This window comes from Ambystoma mexicanum, chromosome 1q, assembly GCF_040938575.1.
Source record: "Ambystoma mexicanum isolate Mex_15411 chromosome 1q, UKY_AmexF1_1, whole genome shotgun sequence".
NCBI lineage: Eukaryota > Metazoa > Chordata > Amphibia > Caudata > Ambystomatidae > Ambystoma > Ambystoma mexicanum.
Window position 1 is genome coordinate 43,718,554 of NC_090922.1, and position 14,141 is coordinate 43,732,694.

Sequence of the window (14,141 nt, forward strand, 5' to 3'; positions counted from 1 at the left end):
TCTTGAGAAATAATAACAGTTATAGCTGGCTATTATATCAATCCCTTCAAGGGACATCCCCACTTAAACAATCTGAAAAAGCAACCCAGCAGTTCCATGAAAAGACAGAAAGACAAAAAGTGGCAACTCAACTAAGTTAATGGCGTTACAGTTCCAACAACTCAAATTCTCTCAATAGAGAGCAGGAGACAGAGCAGGACCGACACAGAGGGGGAGGGCCAGAGGAATTGGCATATGTGTTAGCTCTGACCTAGGCAGAGCATCTATCCTACATCCATCTGCCCCCAATCCATTCAATGATTGGTGTAAGTATTGTAAGTCCAGTGGAAATCAGAATATCCTTATCGGCCGCCTCAACATGCAGTCTGATATTTTCCCCAGTTCTTTACCCAATCCTTTCTTCCGTCACCACCTCATGTTTCCTGTAATTTCTAATAGAAGGACCTGCAACATCATCAAAATGCCAATTCTGCTTGATAAATCTACTCCGTATGTAGAATGCTCTTTTAGTGTAAAACATTTTTTTGTCTAGTGGACACTGGAGGTTCCCTCTCAGAATTCACACATGTTACGTGTTCAGAGGAAGTCATGAATGCTGAGGGTATTGGTGATCAACCTATACAATACCGTGTTCCACGACCTTTGACTGTTGCTCCAGTTCCCATGTCTGAACATCATGGATTTCTGCTAATCCCTTCAATAATTGTACATTTTTGGGGATTTTATCTGCTATGTAAAATGGATTGCATTAGATGGTATTTATTTAGAAGTTCCTGTGCATAGTTGGCTGTGTTACAGGACAAATCTACCCTGATGGACGGAACATGCAGCAGCTCTACCATGTGTCAAAAGGGATTGTTGTACCACGCTCCTCTGCAAATATGGACCACTCATGCGAATAAGGTAGGATGCATACTGAATGTACAACCAAGCCGCTTCCCTGTATCACACAATATGCCATTTCAAGAGAACCAAAAGATGGTATAAAACCTGCCACTGAATCTCTGCCCTTGTAATAATCTGATTCCACCCATTAGAAGCCTGGTAAAGATGCGTATTCTTGACAAGATTGTGTGCTGTAAACACAGCCACTCCCCCGCCTTTCATGTTGTCCTGAACCTTGTAATCATTTGTCTTGCATTTCATGGGAGTAGATCTGTGTTCAGCATTCTTCTTATAACCTGTACCCCCCCAACAGTCAATATTTGTTTGCTTTAATGTATAACACTTTGCAATACGCATCCACGGGGTTTCCACAAGCGTTTGTAGAGATTCCAACACTTTTTTCCCAAATGTGAAAAAGAAATGTAGACCCTCTCATGTTCAGAGGAGGGTCTGTTTTGGTCCAGTATGTGGCCAATTTTCTGCCGGCGTCATTTCTAGAAGCCTGTCAGCAGGGTTCCCCATATCTGTTAACTGCACTTGCCCTGAAAGGGTATACAGCTTCTGAGGAAAAGCTCTAACTATGTCAGACCCGAGACATCACTGTGAGACAGAGAGAGATAACTGCCTCAAGCCCTAATTGAGGTAATCCTCTGAGTCTCTAAACCTGTAACCCACAAATCGATAAGCGATTTTATGGAAACTGATAGCTACGGGAAGCAATGCATTATGGGATGTGCCTCTTCTGTAAAACCATGTAATGCTCTTTGTTTGTTTGTTTGTTAATTTATATAGCGCACCAAACCCGGAGGTAACTGGGCGCACGCAGTACAAGTAGGATTTAGGCTTAGTTACAGTTAATCTTGATTCAACCTGTGAGCCATTTCTCTGGTCCCCAGAAGTAGATGAGGCATTTACCAAGATACAATAGGAGGTATCCAAAGCCCAAGTTTTCCCAATTATCTGAAACCATGTGATGAACATTATGGTATTGTCACCCTATTGCTTATTACAGCTGAGCTCTGGATCCTGTTGCGGCAGGTCTACCCTCCTGTTTCTGATGTGTGATCGCTACTACCTTGTTAGTTGAACAATCCTAAACCCTGGTTTTAGGCCAACCAGTGACTGTAGCAGTACCTCATACTGTTGCCGCTTTACTAGAGAAAGGAAAAGCTCAGCACATTTCTTAATCTGAATCCCGTTTGACAAAATATGAAAAGGTGGTTGCTTGCTGCTGATAATATGGCTATCTCATTGTTCTATTCTCAACACTGCTTCTCTGCTCCAGATGCCCTATGATGATGACTGCACAATTGTCTAATCGTTATAGAACACCACTGGACCCACACCCTAGATTTGAAGGAAGTTGATCTACATGTTGTTGAGTCTTGTTTAAGGGATCACTAGGATACACTTACAATACAGCTCCCTTTCCCAATGCCCATTCTCCCCAGGTTACCAAGCTCACTGATGTTGCACGTGCATGTGTAAGTTTGCTACTACCTATACTCCTTCCTGCTACAACTATGGTGTTACCAATGATTTTGGCATAATGAGAAAACAGCAAAGTTTGCCTTACCTTGGCTGGCACCCCTATCTGTATGGACCTTAGGTTACCTGCTTAATTGGATGCCTTATTGCTTGCTTTCTCTTCCTAATTGTTACATTGAAGGTGCATGAATTAACTGCTTCTCAAGTTGCACAAGGAAACATTGGCTGCTTAATCGGCCAGGATAGCAGCCCTCAATGGCCCCTCGACTCCTAATGCTATTCTTATTTGTGTTTTAGCGAGCCAGTTCCCGATCGCTCCCTCTGTAGTCTGGCAGTGTTGCAGGATTTAGTTCCTGAATAAGTGAAGGCATACTGGTCTTGCAGAAATTCTAATTTGCGGATTGGCACTTTATGGTGCAGTCCCGATAGCTGCCCAGTAGCACTTACAGCACTCTTGCCCTACCTCACCCGACTGACCCACTCCATGGCCCATACTGGTAAACTAAAAGGAGTGTTCTTATTAATCGACAGTGGTTTGCTCCTTACTTTCGCACCATACCTCACCATTATTGTAGCCCACTGCCCCTTTTGCGAGGCAGATAACATTGATAAAGCTGTGAAGACTCTGTAATCTCTACACCCACCCCCAGAAGAGCCACTCCATATCTAGAAAGATTTTATCCAACTGGCCAAATGTCTATCCTATGAATAATGTTTAGTTGTGGCGGACGTGTTTTTGGGGAAGGTAGAGGACTATTCCTGTAGAAAGGCTGACTCTTTCACAGCGGCAGAGAAGCTTCTGACTGAATGTATTCTCTTTGGTCTTCCTATTCCAATAGACCAGGTATCTGCAACCTTTGACTCTTCAGATATTTTGGACAACAAAGCCCATCAGCCCTAGTCAACATAGTCAATGGTGAGAGATCATTGAAATGGGAGTTCAAAACATCTGAAGAGGCCCACGTGGCAGGCCCCTGCAATAGACTGTGACATGGGAACTTTACTGGTCAGGTTAAAAGAGCTATCTGCAAGGCTCTAATGTCACCCAGCATCTATATTGTAATTGTAATTGGTTACATATGGTGTGCTTAATACCCAGAGGTTTCTAAGTGCAGACCCGGGGGTCGAAGCTGTGTTGCTCCATATCGTCTTGCTTCCACGGCGAGCGCGTTGCCCCTGAGCTATCCTCCCGGGACTGATAATGTGCCTATCATCCTCATTCCAGTGATATTGTAGAATGCCAAAACGACAACATCAAAATGAGATGGTTGAAGATTTGTTAGGAGACTGGCTTCAAGTGGCCAGAACTGTTGACCCTTGTTCTGCTTCATGTTAACAATACTACCAACCGGAAGCATTGAGTGCCACCACATGAAATGCTTACAGGACAACCCATGCATACCACCATTATTCAACCTCAAACTCTGTGATAAATGAATCTCCAACTAGAGAATGATAGAATTTTGAACTATTTTAGTCCCTTACGAAGGCTGTCAAATGTATTTACTTTCAGGTAAAGATAGCTCTGCCCACATTTTGCCGCCATTCTCGCAAGCCAGGGGATTGAGTGTACACCTGTGTGCATCAGAGGAAGTCGGCACACTCTAACCGTGGTGACACAACCCCATCAAGCCCTCTTCATGGCTAAAACTGCTACCAAGTGTCAGAGACATTCTTTGTGGACGCAAGCTTCCACTTGCAAGGAGATTTTGCTGAAGCCCCTGCACCACAGATGTTATCTTCACAAGCCTCACCGCTCACCACACCTGCTAGTGTGGCTGCACCGCCTGATTAAACCAAAGCGGATCAATCGCTTCACCTGATCCTGCAGCAGAAATTTCTTTTCTTTTGTTGACTACTGCGGCTAATGTCCAGCTCCCAGCACCTGCTCTGACTTCAACTGATGCTCCTACCACATCACCAGTGAGTTCACAGATTGCTGAAGAAAATAAACCCCTATGCATCCCTGCACAAAATGCGCTGAGATTGTACCTTTGTGCGGCTGTTGTCTCTGCTCCCTCCCCAACATTCTTTGGAGTGAACTCATATGCCGCTCAAAGTAGAACACGCCCTTTTTGGCTGCTAGAACGGTGAGCAATTTTTCATTTTTCTATCATTGTGTGGTGTGCTTTTTGGTGGTGTGGTGAATGCATGAGACAGTAACAAACGGTACTGATCCTTGTGTGGTGTGTGTTGCTGACCATAGTTTCATAAAATGTACCAACAGTAATTAATTTTTGTATACATGTTAAGCTTTGAGTCCAATTTTGTACACTTTGCACATAATTAAGAATAATTGCTGTGGCATTATTCAAACAGCAACCAAGTCAAGTGTTAAAATTACTCTGTTAAGAAACCCTCAAATTATTTTTGGTGGAAAGTAGCATCCCCTGGAGGTCTTTAAATAATGACAATGATGATCATAACATTAGGATCTAAAGATCTTTTACAGACTCAGATTTCAAACGATGATGTAAATCTTCATTGAGTTGAGCTAAGTTGAGAATTAGGGTGACGCCACCCCCAAGACATTTGAGTCTATTGTTCATCTGCATTTTGTATCCTCCCAAGAGGAGAATGTCCATAAAAATATAATTGCCTGTTAAAGTGTTTCTGTCATGGCAAGGATATCCATGTCCAAGTCTTCAGAAAGATCGTGGATATTTGAAGCATACATGCTTGCTGCTCTAGTGTTTGGAAGCCCCGTCTTCTGGTTTTTCTTAGGTCTGTTGATCTTTGGGGTGGTAGTATGGTTAGCAGAGGAGGTATATCATCCTGTTGGGCGGCTGAGGAGAGTTTTCCATTCTACTGATAGGATTATTCGACAGGCTTTTCATTGTAGAAAACGACCCCGGTGGGATTTGAAGTCTGAGTAACTCCACTGAATGTGGAGCAGATTGAGGAGGGCACAGGTGAGAGATAGGATAATTACATAAAAAACGAAAGGATTTTTATGGCTGCCCTAGACCATAATATAACCTTTGCAGTAGATGTTAACTACCAGCTTGGCACATGCAGGTGTCTGCAGGGGCCATACCTCTGTTGCACTTCACAGTCAGTTCTTTGGCATTTTGTATTGTGGCCTTGGTGTTGCACTTGACAGGGAAGTTATTAGCGAAACAACTTGTATAGGTTGGTGAGTTAATTATGTTCATGTTGTCAAGTGCTGAGGGCGAACTGAACCTCTTAACAGAACATTTGGCATAAGGACCTGCACACTAAACCTTAAGGTACATAACTGCATAAAGTCCAGCAAAAGGCATAGTTTTCCTGAGATGGAAACAGAGAATATATCCACTTAGAGATATGTAGTCTGAAGTAGAAATATGAATAATAACTAGCTCAGGTACTTTTAATACACTCAAGCAACCACAGTACATGGCCCGAAATTGATATTTGAATCTAAAAACCACGTGAACATCAGGTGAACAGTGCTGCACTGGGTGACTAGAACAAAAAACACATGCACACTCAGGAAATATTACAATGACTATATGCCACGGTCGCTTGGCTGGCATAATTTACTCTCCACTTTCACCAGCCACTGAAGGTATAGATTGCGCACTTAGAAGCTTACTATGAGAGCAGGTAGTATGACTGAACCACTAAGCACCATTATCAAACTGGTGAACATATGTCAGTAGTTCAAAGGTCAGACTACTTCAAAGAGCAACAGTAAAGTATTACTGGCACAGATGGGGACCTTCTTGTAAAGATGTGGGGGAGCCGTGTTAAGTAGACATATATTTGATATGATATAAGGTGCAGAGCCCAGCACTGACTCTTCTTCATTATCTCCATCCAATTGTGGTTCCCCTCCTGTTCCAGAACCCTGCTTCCGCATTTGGAGCCTGGCAGCTCCCAAGTTCCAAATCACTACATATGCCCTTTCTAACAGACCAACAAAATTCAAGAAAATTGATAAGAATTCTCTTTTTGCAACCTTACTAGCATATAACATAGTTAACGAATGCTATGGAATTTGATAAACTTGGAATACTTAATTCACAATGTGAACTAGGTGATTCAAGTTGTGTAAAACTGATGCTGAATAACGTATTTATCATGTTCACCGTATACCACACGGACTGCAATATTTTGTACTAACTCATTATGTAATCTCCCAATCCTACACCTCCCGCTGTGTCGACTGCCACTCACAACACCACCTCCACTCACAACATCTTCTCTCCCCTTCTCTTCTCTCTGCGTGTCAACCTCTCTTCTGTTCCTGAAGCCTCCTGTACCCATGTTCCATCTGACCACCTGTATCCTATTCCATCTCCGGCCATCATCCAATACCACAAAATGGGACTCACTATGCGCCACCTTCCTTGGTTAAAAGAACATGTACTCCCTTTTCCTTGCCCTGAAAGGTTTCCTAATCCTCACCACGTCTCCCACATTTACTTGTTATCCTACCCCTCCACCTTTTCTCTCATAGTACTTCCTTTTGTACTCTGCTTGATATTTACGTACCCTTTTAATTATTACATCCTCGTTCACAGTAATGTCTACACCCCATCCATGGAGGATTGAAGCTGAATTTCATCTCTCTCTTTCTCATCATAGTAAAACGTGGGTACCCTGCGGGTGAACGGGGGTGTCGCTGTACGCAGCAACCATCTCCCGCAAAACCTGCTCTCACAGTAAACTGGTTGCTAATGTTATCTGACGCTTATCTTTGATTATACAATTTATTTCCTTTACTAGACCATTCCCTTGCGGGTGATACCGTTTTCACATTTTTAATCCCATGTGCCTCTGAAAACCTTTCCATCTCCACTGACGTAAATTGCACTCCATTGTCACTCAATATGCACTTGGGGAAACCCTGCCATGCACCCACCTCCAACAAGAAATAGATCACCACTGTGGTGGTCACTGAAGTGGCAAATTTGACCTCAAACCACCAGCACAAACAGATATCGACACTATTCTCTTACACTATCTACGAGACCTATCACATTAATTCCCACCTTCTCCCACACTTCCAGTGATACACACATAGGTTTCAATTGTACCCGATCAACCTTTCTCGTTTTGTCACTCTCTGCACTTGCTTGATAGTCCTCTATATCTCTACATCTTCCACCATGTCATCCATTCTTGGCCACTAATACCTTTCTCTTAGCCTTCTCTTGGTGAAACTGCCGCCCAAATGTTCCTGATGAGCATTTGATACACTCTTCCCTCTCATCACACAGGGATGAATTTGTTTTTCCTTCCTCATCAAACCACACTCAAACGGCACCAACTCGTCTCTAATCATATTGTAAGCCATTTCACACTCTGTTTCCTTGCCCACCCCTTTTGTGTGTACTCCTTTACCTGATTAAACTCCTCAACCTCTTCCATCGCTCTCTCCTTTTCCCCTTATATTATAGCACCTATCAACTCCTGAATGCGTTCCACTCATATGTCAATTCTTTCTTCTCCTACCTCCTCAACCCCCCTGCCAGGAAGCAATCTGGACAAACAGTATGCCACCACATTGTCCCTCCTTGGCTCATGTTCCACACTAAAATCGAATTCCTGTGTTTTTTCTAACCGCTTTGCTATGCAGGGTGTAGCCATACCTGACCCTCTGTTGAAAAACAGATGCCCATATGCCCCACAAGTAAGATCTAAAATACCTTGCTGCCCAACAGCACACCCATGCCTCCTTCTCAATCACCAAAAACATCTCACACTCATTTAGTGCTTTTAAAGTGACAGCAATGGGCATTGCATCCCTCACCTAGTGGTGACTCAGTACTGCCCCAAAGCCCATCTGACTTGCAGAAACTGTTAGAAATGTTCTTTCCCCCATGTCAAACACATAGAAGGTAGGAGCCCTTGCAATACCCTCCTTGATAATGCAGAATGCACCTTCCTTGGAATCCGACCACTCAAATGTTCTTCCTTTTTTACAACCTCATCAATATCACTGTTCTCTCAGAAAAATATGGAATACAGTATATGTCATGAACCGCCGATTACGTCCATTCTGGACATCGTGGTCCCTGACCCATAAACGACTGAATTCCGTGATCCTTCCAACATGGCTGTTGAATACGAAATGCAGCTTACCAGCCTTTACACGCTACGTTCAACTTTCTTCAAAACAGTCACGTCCCCGCAGCTCTGCGCGTCTCAACACTACCGCTTAGTGTAGTCAGACGTGTGTTGCCGGAGTTCGCTCAGGGCCTCCTTGCGAGTCCCGTTTTCCCATTTCCCTGATTACACTCCTTTTTCCATTCCCTTTCCTTGAACTACCCTCTTCCATGCTTTTCTTCCTGGATTTCTCCTGTGCTCGGGTCACGGTGTTCCATGCCTCCGAGTTAGGATACTGTTTCCTTCCTGGTTCCCGGTCCTGGATATTTGAACGCTACTTGGCGTAGGACTTGCAATCCTCACGCTGGAATCCGAAGACCTGCACACGGGCCTGTACAAATCCCGGACCGTGCGAAAGAACACATCCAAGAAGGTCGCAAGCAAAGAGAAACAGGTGAGAAGGGGCGAGACTTGTGACAGAATGCATTCAATTCCACAAGTCCGAAGAATGACCTTAACTGCTCTTTGCCCACCGGCTCCTTCACTTCCATTATTGCTTTCACTAGTTCTGGTTTTGGCTTTAACCCTTCACCAGTTACAGCATGCGCCAAATACATCACCTCTTCTACCCTAAATATACATTTCACATTCTTCACTGTCAACCCTGCTTCACATAATGTCTCCAGAATCTGTACCAACAACTTGCTATGCTTCTCCTCCTCCCACGCACATACCATAATGTCATCTTGGAAACAGTGTATACCTTCTCACCTCTTGAACAGGTTTTCCATCACCGTCGGGAACACTGCACTCACAGACACCAAACCATATGGCATGCGTTCATACTGGTATGCACCCATCAGCATTATAAACAATGTAATATGTCTTGAATCTGGATGCAATTCCACTTGGTGGTATGTCGAGGATAAGTCAATAGTGGAAAACCATCTCATTTTACCCATAGTTGTCAACATATTTTTTATGTTAGGGAGAGGATACCAATCCACTTATATCTCCTTGTTCACATCTCTTGGATCCACACACACCTGTATCTTTCCATCAGACTTTTGCATCACTAGTATGGGCGCCAACCATTCACTAGTCTATCAGTTGAATGATTCCTTCCTTGCATAGCCTCCTCAGCTCTCGTTCTAAATCACTCTTTGCATGCAGAGGAACTTGTCTCACTTTATACAAAACAAGGACTGCTCCCCATTTCAACTTGATCCTGTGACTGAAACCTTTCAGCATACCAATGGCATCTTTGAACACTTTCAGGAACTCCTTCACTATGTTCTGCCCATACTCACTCCTGGGCCACTCAGCACCACAACTTACTTGTATGTGCTCTTCTTGCTGTTGAGAAGTAAATGGGCGGTTCCCTCTTTTTTGAAGGGGGCTTGACTCAAGAGGGTAGGAAGTACAGTAAGAGCAAAAGTGAGTAAAAGCTACCCTGACCTACATACGGTCACAAGTTTGTATCAGAGCTAGGTAGCTGCTAGCTCAAGAGAAAACACCTTTAGATACAGAAATATAAAAAGAAAAAGGCTTTAATGTATACTAATAAAAAACAAGACATATTTACAAACTGCGCCGTAGCGCTGAAGATATGCATTATTGAGTACATTATGGTCTGCATATTTGTGGGTTAGTAGGCAGGGTGACAGAGGTATTTCATGTATTGCTTTAAATGACAATACATTAACATTGTCTACACACAATTAGGTGTTTCTGGTTCGGTATTCAGATGTCAGGTGGCAGTAGCTGTATAGAGTAGAGCAGCGCTGCTGAGTAGTACCGAACGGTCTTCAGGACAGTTTGTTTGTGGTCGGGTCGATGTTAAAGAGAAAGTGCGTCCACCTATGGATCACAGGGGACTTTGTTAGAGAAGCGAAGGTGGTGTCTGATTATTGAGAAGGATGCTGCAAAAGAGTGGACCTACCATGTTCAGGTAAGTAGACGCCTAGGTTCAGGTCTTGATGGTCCAGTAATTGATTTTGACTGGGAGGCTAGCTGCGACAGTCAGAAGCCTGGAACTAAGCAAAAAGGAATTGAATCAGGTAAGTGGGTGGTGGCAAGAGTGCATGAACAGTTCAAAGGGACTAAAAGGTGGTTGTCACGGTGGAACCGTGGTGGTGGCTTGGACTGAGTCATAGGTGCAAAGGATGTGCTACGCGTGATGACCATGCTGCTCTGATTATTTTACAGTGAAGTACTGGCCAAATCATTAGCGGTGCCATAGTAGTTTATAATGGTAGAATAAAAGCATTTTGAAGGAGGCAGTGGGTGGTGGGGCCTCGATGCAAAAGGGTGGTCACATGGACTTAAGGCCGGATCTAGGTGCAGTTCAAACCAATAATATTTGACTGGTGATGGAGCCAAAACGGGCTGAATGTGCAGAAAGCTCAAAAAACGTTTTCTGTGCTAATTGAAACTGAGTTTGGCAAGAGGCAGTGCAAGTGATTGCCCTCAAACGTAAGTGAGAACTGCAGCAACAAATGTGTGCGGGGTGCCCTGCATAGGGTGCACTCACGGCATACAAAGGGTCCCATGGGGGACGTTCTGCAGAAGAAATTACCTGCTGTGTGGATCACGAGGCTATTCGGCGGCAGGAGCTCTTCCTCGAGGAGTAGAAACGAGCTGTATCGTTAAAGACGCTGGTGCGCATGTGCGGATTGCGGGCGCTTATTCTAGGAGTCACAGGGAGTGGGGTCGGGCTGCGCATGTCAGGAAAGGTAGTGTCATGTCGTTAGCGCTGCGCATGTTGGGGAGAATAGTGTCTAAAATGAATAGGTCTGGCCAGCGCGAGTCAATTGGCTCGGAGTGAAATGTCGAGTCTCAGAGTGGAAGATGCCGTGGAGGTAGTACTAAAACACATCAGAAACACACTTGTGCATATGGTTGTGTTTTGAAATTGAATGACTGACAGATGCAAAATCAGTCAAGAAATGGTAGACCACTGGCACTAAAAACCATCAGAAACACTACTTGTGCATATGGTTGTGTATTGAAATTGAATGACTGACAGTTGCAAAAACAACATTACAAACCCGTGTGGTAATTAGAAAGACAGCTTGTTGGAAAAAGGGGCACATACGTTTTTGTTGATTAAACAGAAAAAAATGGTTCAAACAGGCCAGATCAGAAATGATTAACCAGGGCGGGATGAACTGGAGCCCTTAATGGTGTTACAGTGGGATCTCCAGGCTGGTAAGGGTGGGTAATAAGCCAAGGGTTACACATTAATGTGGACAGTGTCTAGGGGTAGACAGTTGACACATGCAAGTCTCTTAATAGTTTAAAGTTTGATGTTTAAACAAATGACTACAACAGTGTTCACTTTTTGAAAAAGATGTTCCATTCTATTGAAATGTTTAGGCCTTGTCTGACAGAGTCTAAACGGTAAATCCATTTCTGCTCGAGTTTGCGCAGGGCTAGGGCTAGGACTGCAAGTCTTTGGGCGGCTGAAAGGTTGGTTATGAAACAGATTTTCTTCTCGAAAGTCTTGTGTATTTCGAGGAGGATTCGATTTTCACAGGATAGTATTTCAGGACATACCATGCAAGAGAGGGGGGTGAAATTAGATGGAGCGCATAAAAAACACCAATCGAGATTCCTGCTTAACACCGAGCAAAAGAGAACAATCAACTACCAAGATGACCTGCGTAACCACGTTCACTCCACTAAGTAACTCCATCAAAAAAGTTATCCTCAAACATTGGGACAAACTCCAGACCGATTCCTTCAAACCCGAGAAACCCCGGTTTGCGTTCAAACGCAGCCACAACCTGAAAGATTGTCTCGTGCATACGTACACAGAAGTCGTTCCTTCAAGTAACCAACAAACCACATTGTGGCACCTCCCGGCAGTAAAAGGGCATTTCAAATGTGGCATTTGCTCTGTCTGCACTCTGACAACCAATGTCAAAACTATTGACTTAAAAGGAAATCTCTGGACCCTCAACTCTTTCACGAATTGCAGAACTAAATGGTCCGTATACATAATGAAATGCCCCTGCGACCTCATCTATGTAGGGAAATCGAAAAGAGAGATAAGGCAATGCATTTGCGAACACCGCTCCTGTGTGCGCAACCAAGTTGAGGACAAACCCTTGGTGGCACATTTCAAGGCCAAGAACCATACCCATAATGATATCTTCTGGGCAATATTGCAAACAGTAGACAACCCCTTCCATGGAGGGGACAGAGACCTAGCCCTGCGCAAACTCGAGCAGAAATAGATTTACCGTTTAGACTCTGTCAGTCAAGACCTAAACATTTCAATAGAATGGAACCTCTTTTTCAACAAGTGAACACCGTTTTACTCATTTGTTTAAACATCAAACTTTAAACTATTAAGAGACTTGCATGTGTCAACTGTCTACCCCTAGACACTGCCCACATTAATGTGTAACCCTTGGCTTATTACCCACCCTTACCAGCCTGGAGATCCCACTGTAACAACATTAAGGGCTCCAGTTTATCCCGCCCTGATTAATCATTTCTGAGCAATTTGGGTATTTATGCATGTAATCTGGCCTGTTTAAACCGTTTTTTTCTGTTTAATCAACAAAAACCTATGTGCCCTTTTTTCCAACAAGCTGTCTTTCTAATTACCACACGGGTTTGTAATGTTGTTTTTGCAACTGTCAGTCATTCAATTTCAATACACAACCATATGCACAAGTAGTGTTTCTGATGGGTTTTAGTGCCAGTGGTCTACCATTTCTTGACTGATTTTGCATCTGTCAGTCATTCAATTTCAAAACACAACCATATGCACAAGTTGTGTTTCTGATGTGTTTTAGTACTACCTCCACGGCATCTTCCACTCCGAGACTCGACATTTCACTCCGAGCCAATTGACTCGCGCTGGCCCGACCTATTCATTTTAGACACTATTCTCCCCGACATGCGCAGCGCTAACGACATGACACTACCTTCTTCTTCTTCTTCTTCTTAATTATCGGAGGCGTGGGCGAACCCACGCAGGCGCTTCCCCATCCTATAGGATGATGTGCACCGTACCCACTAATTATTATTTAGCTCCATTTAAGCTCACAACTCCTCCAACCTCCCCGTCTGCCTCACAAAATCCAACATCACACTACTCCTCCTCCTGCCTCTCTCTCCATCACCTCCCAGTAAAGTCCTCCCACTCAGCTCAGCCACACCCAACGCAGTCAACCGAACCCTCATCAGTTCTCTCTCTGCAACATGTCTCTCACACCTAATCAAAAAATGTCCCACCGTTTCAGGCACCCCACACACCGCACAGTCCCTTGATTCACGCTTCCCTATTCGAAATAGACAGTCATTCAGCCCCACATGACCTATCCTCAACCGATTCAGCATCACCTCCTCCCCCCTCCTCCATTCTGAACTCCCTGCATCCACCTTCACCGACACTTTCCCACGAACATCGAACAACCACCTGCCCTTCACCCCACTCACCCACCTCTCCTGCCACTCACATGACACTACCTTCTTCTTCTTCTTCTTCTTAATTATCGGAGGCGTGGGCGAACCCACGCAGGCGCTTCCCCATCCTATGGGATGATGTGCACCGTACCCACTAATTATTATTTAGCTCCATTTAAGCTCACAACTCCTCCCACCTCCCCGTCTGCCTCACAAAATCCAACATCACACTACTCCTCCTCCTGCCTCTCTCTCCATCACCTCCCAGTAAAGTCCTCCCACTCAGCTCAGCCACACCCAACGCAGTCAAC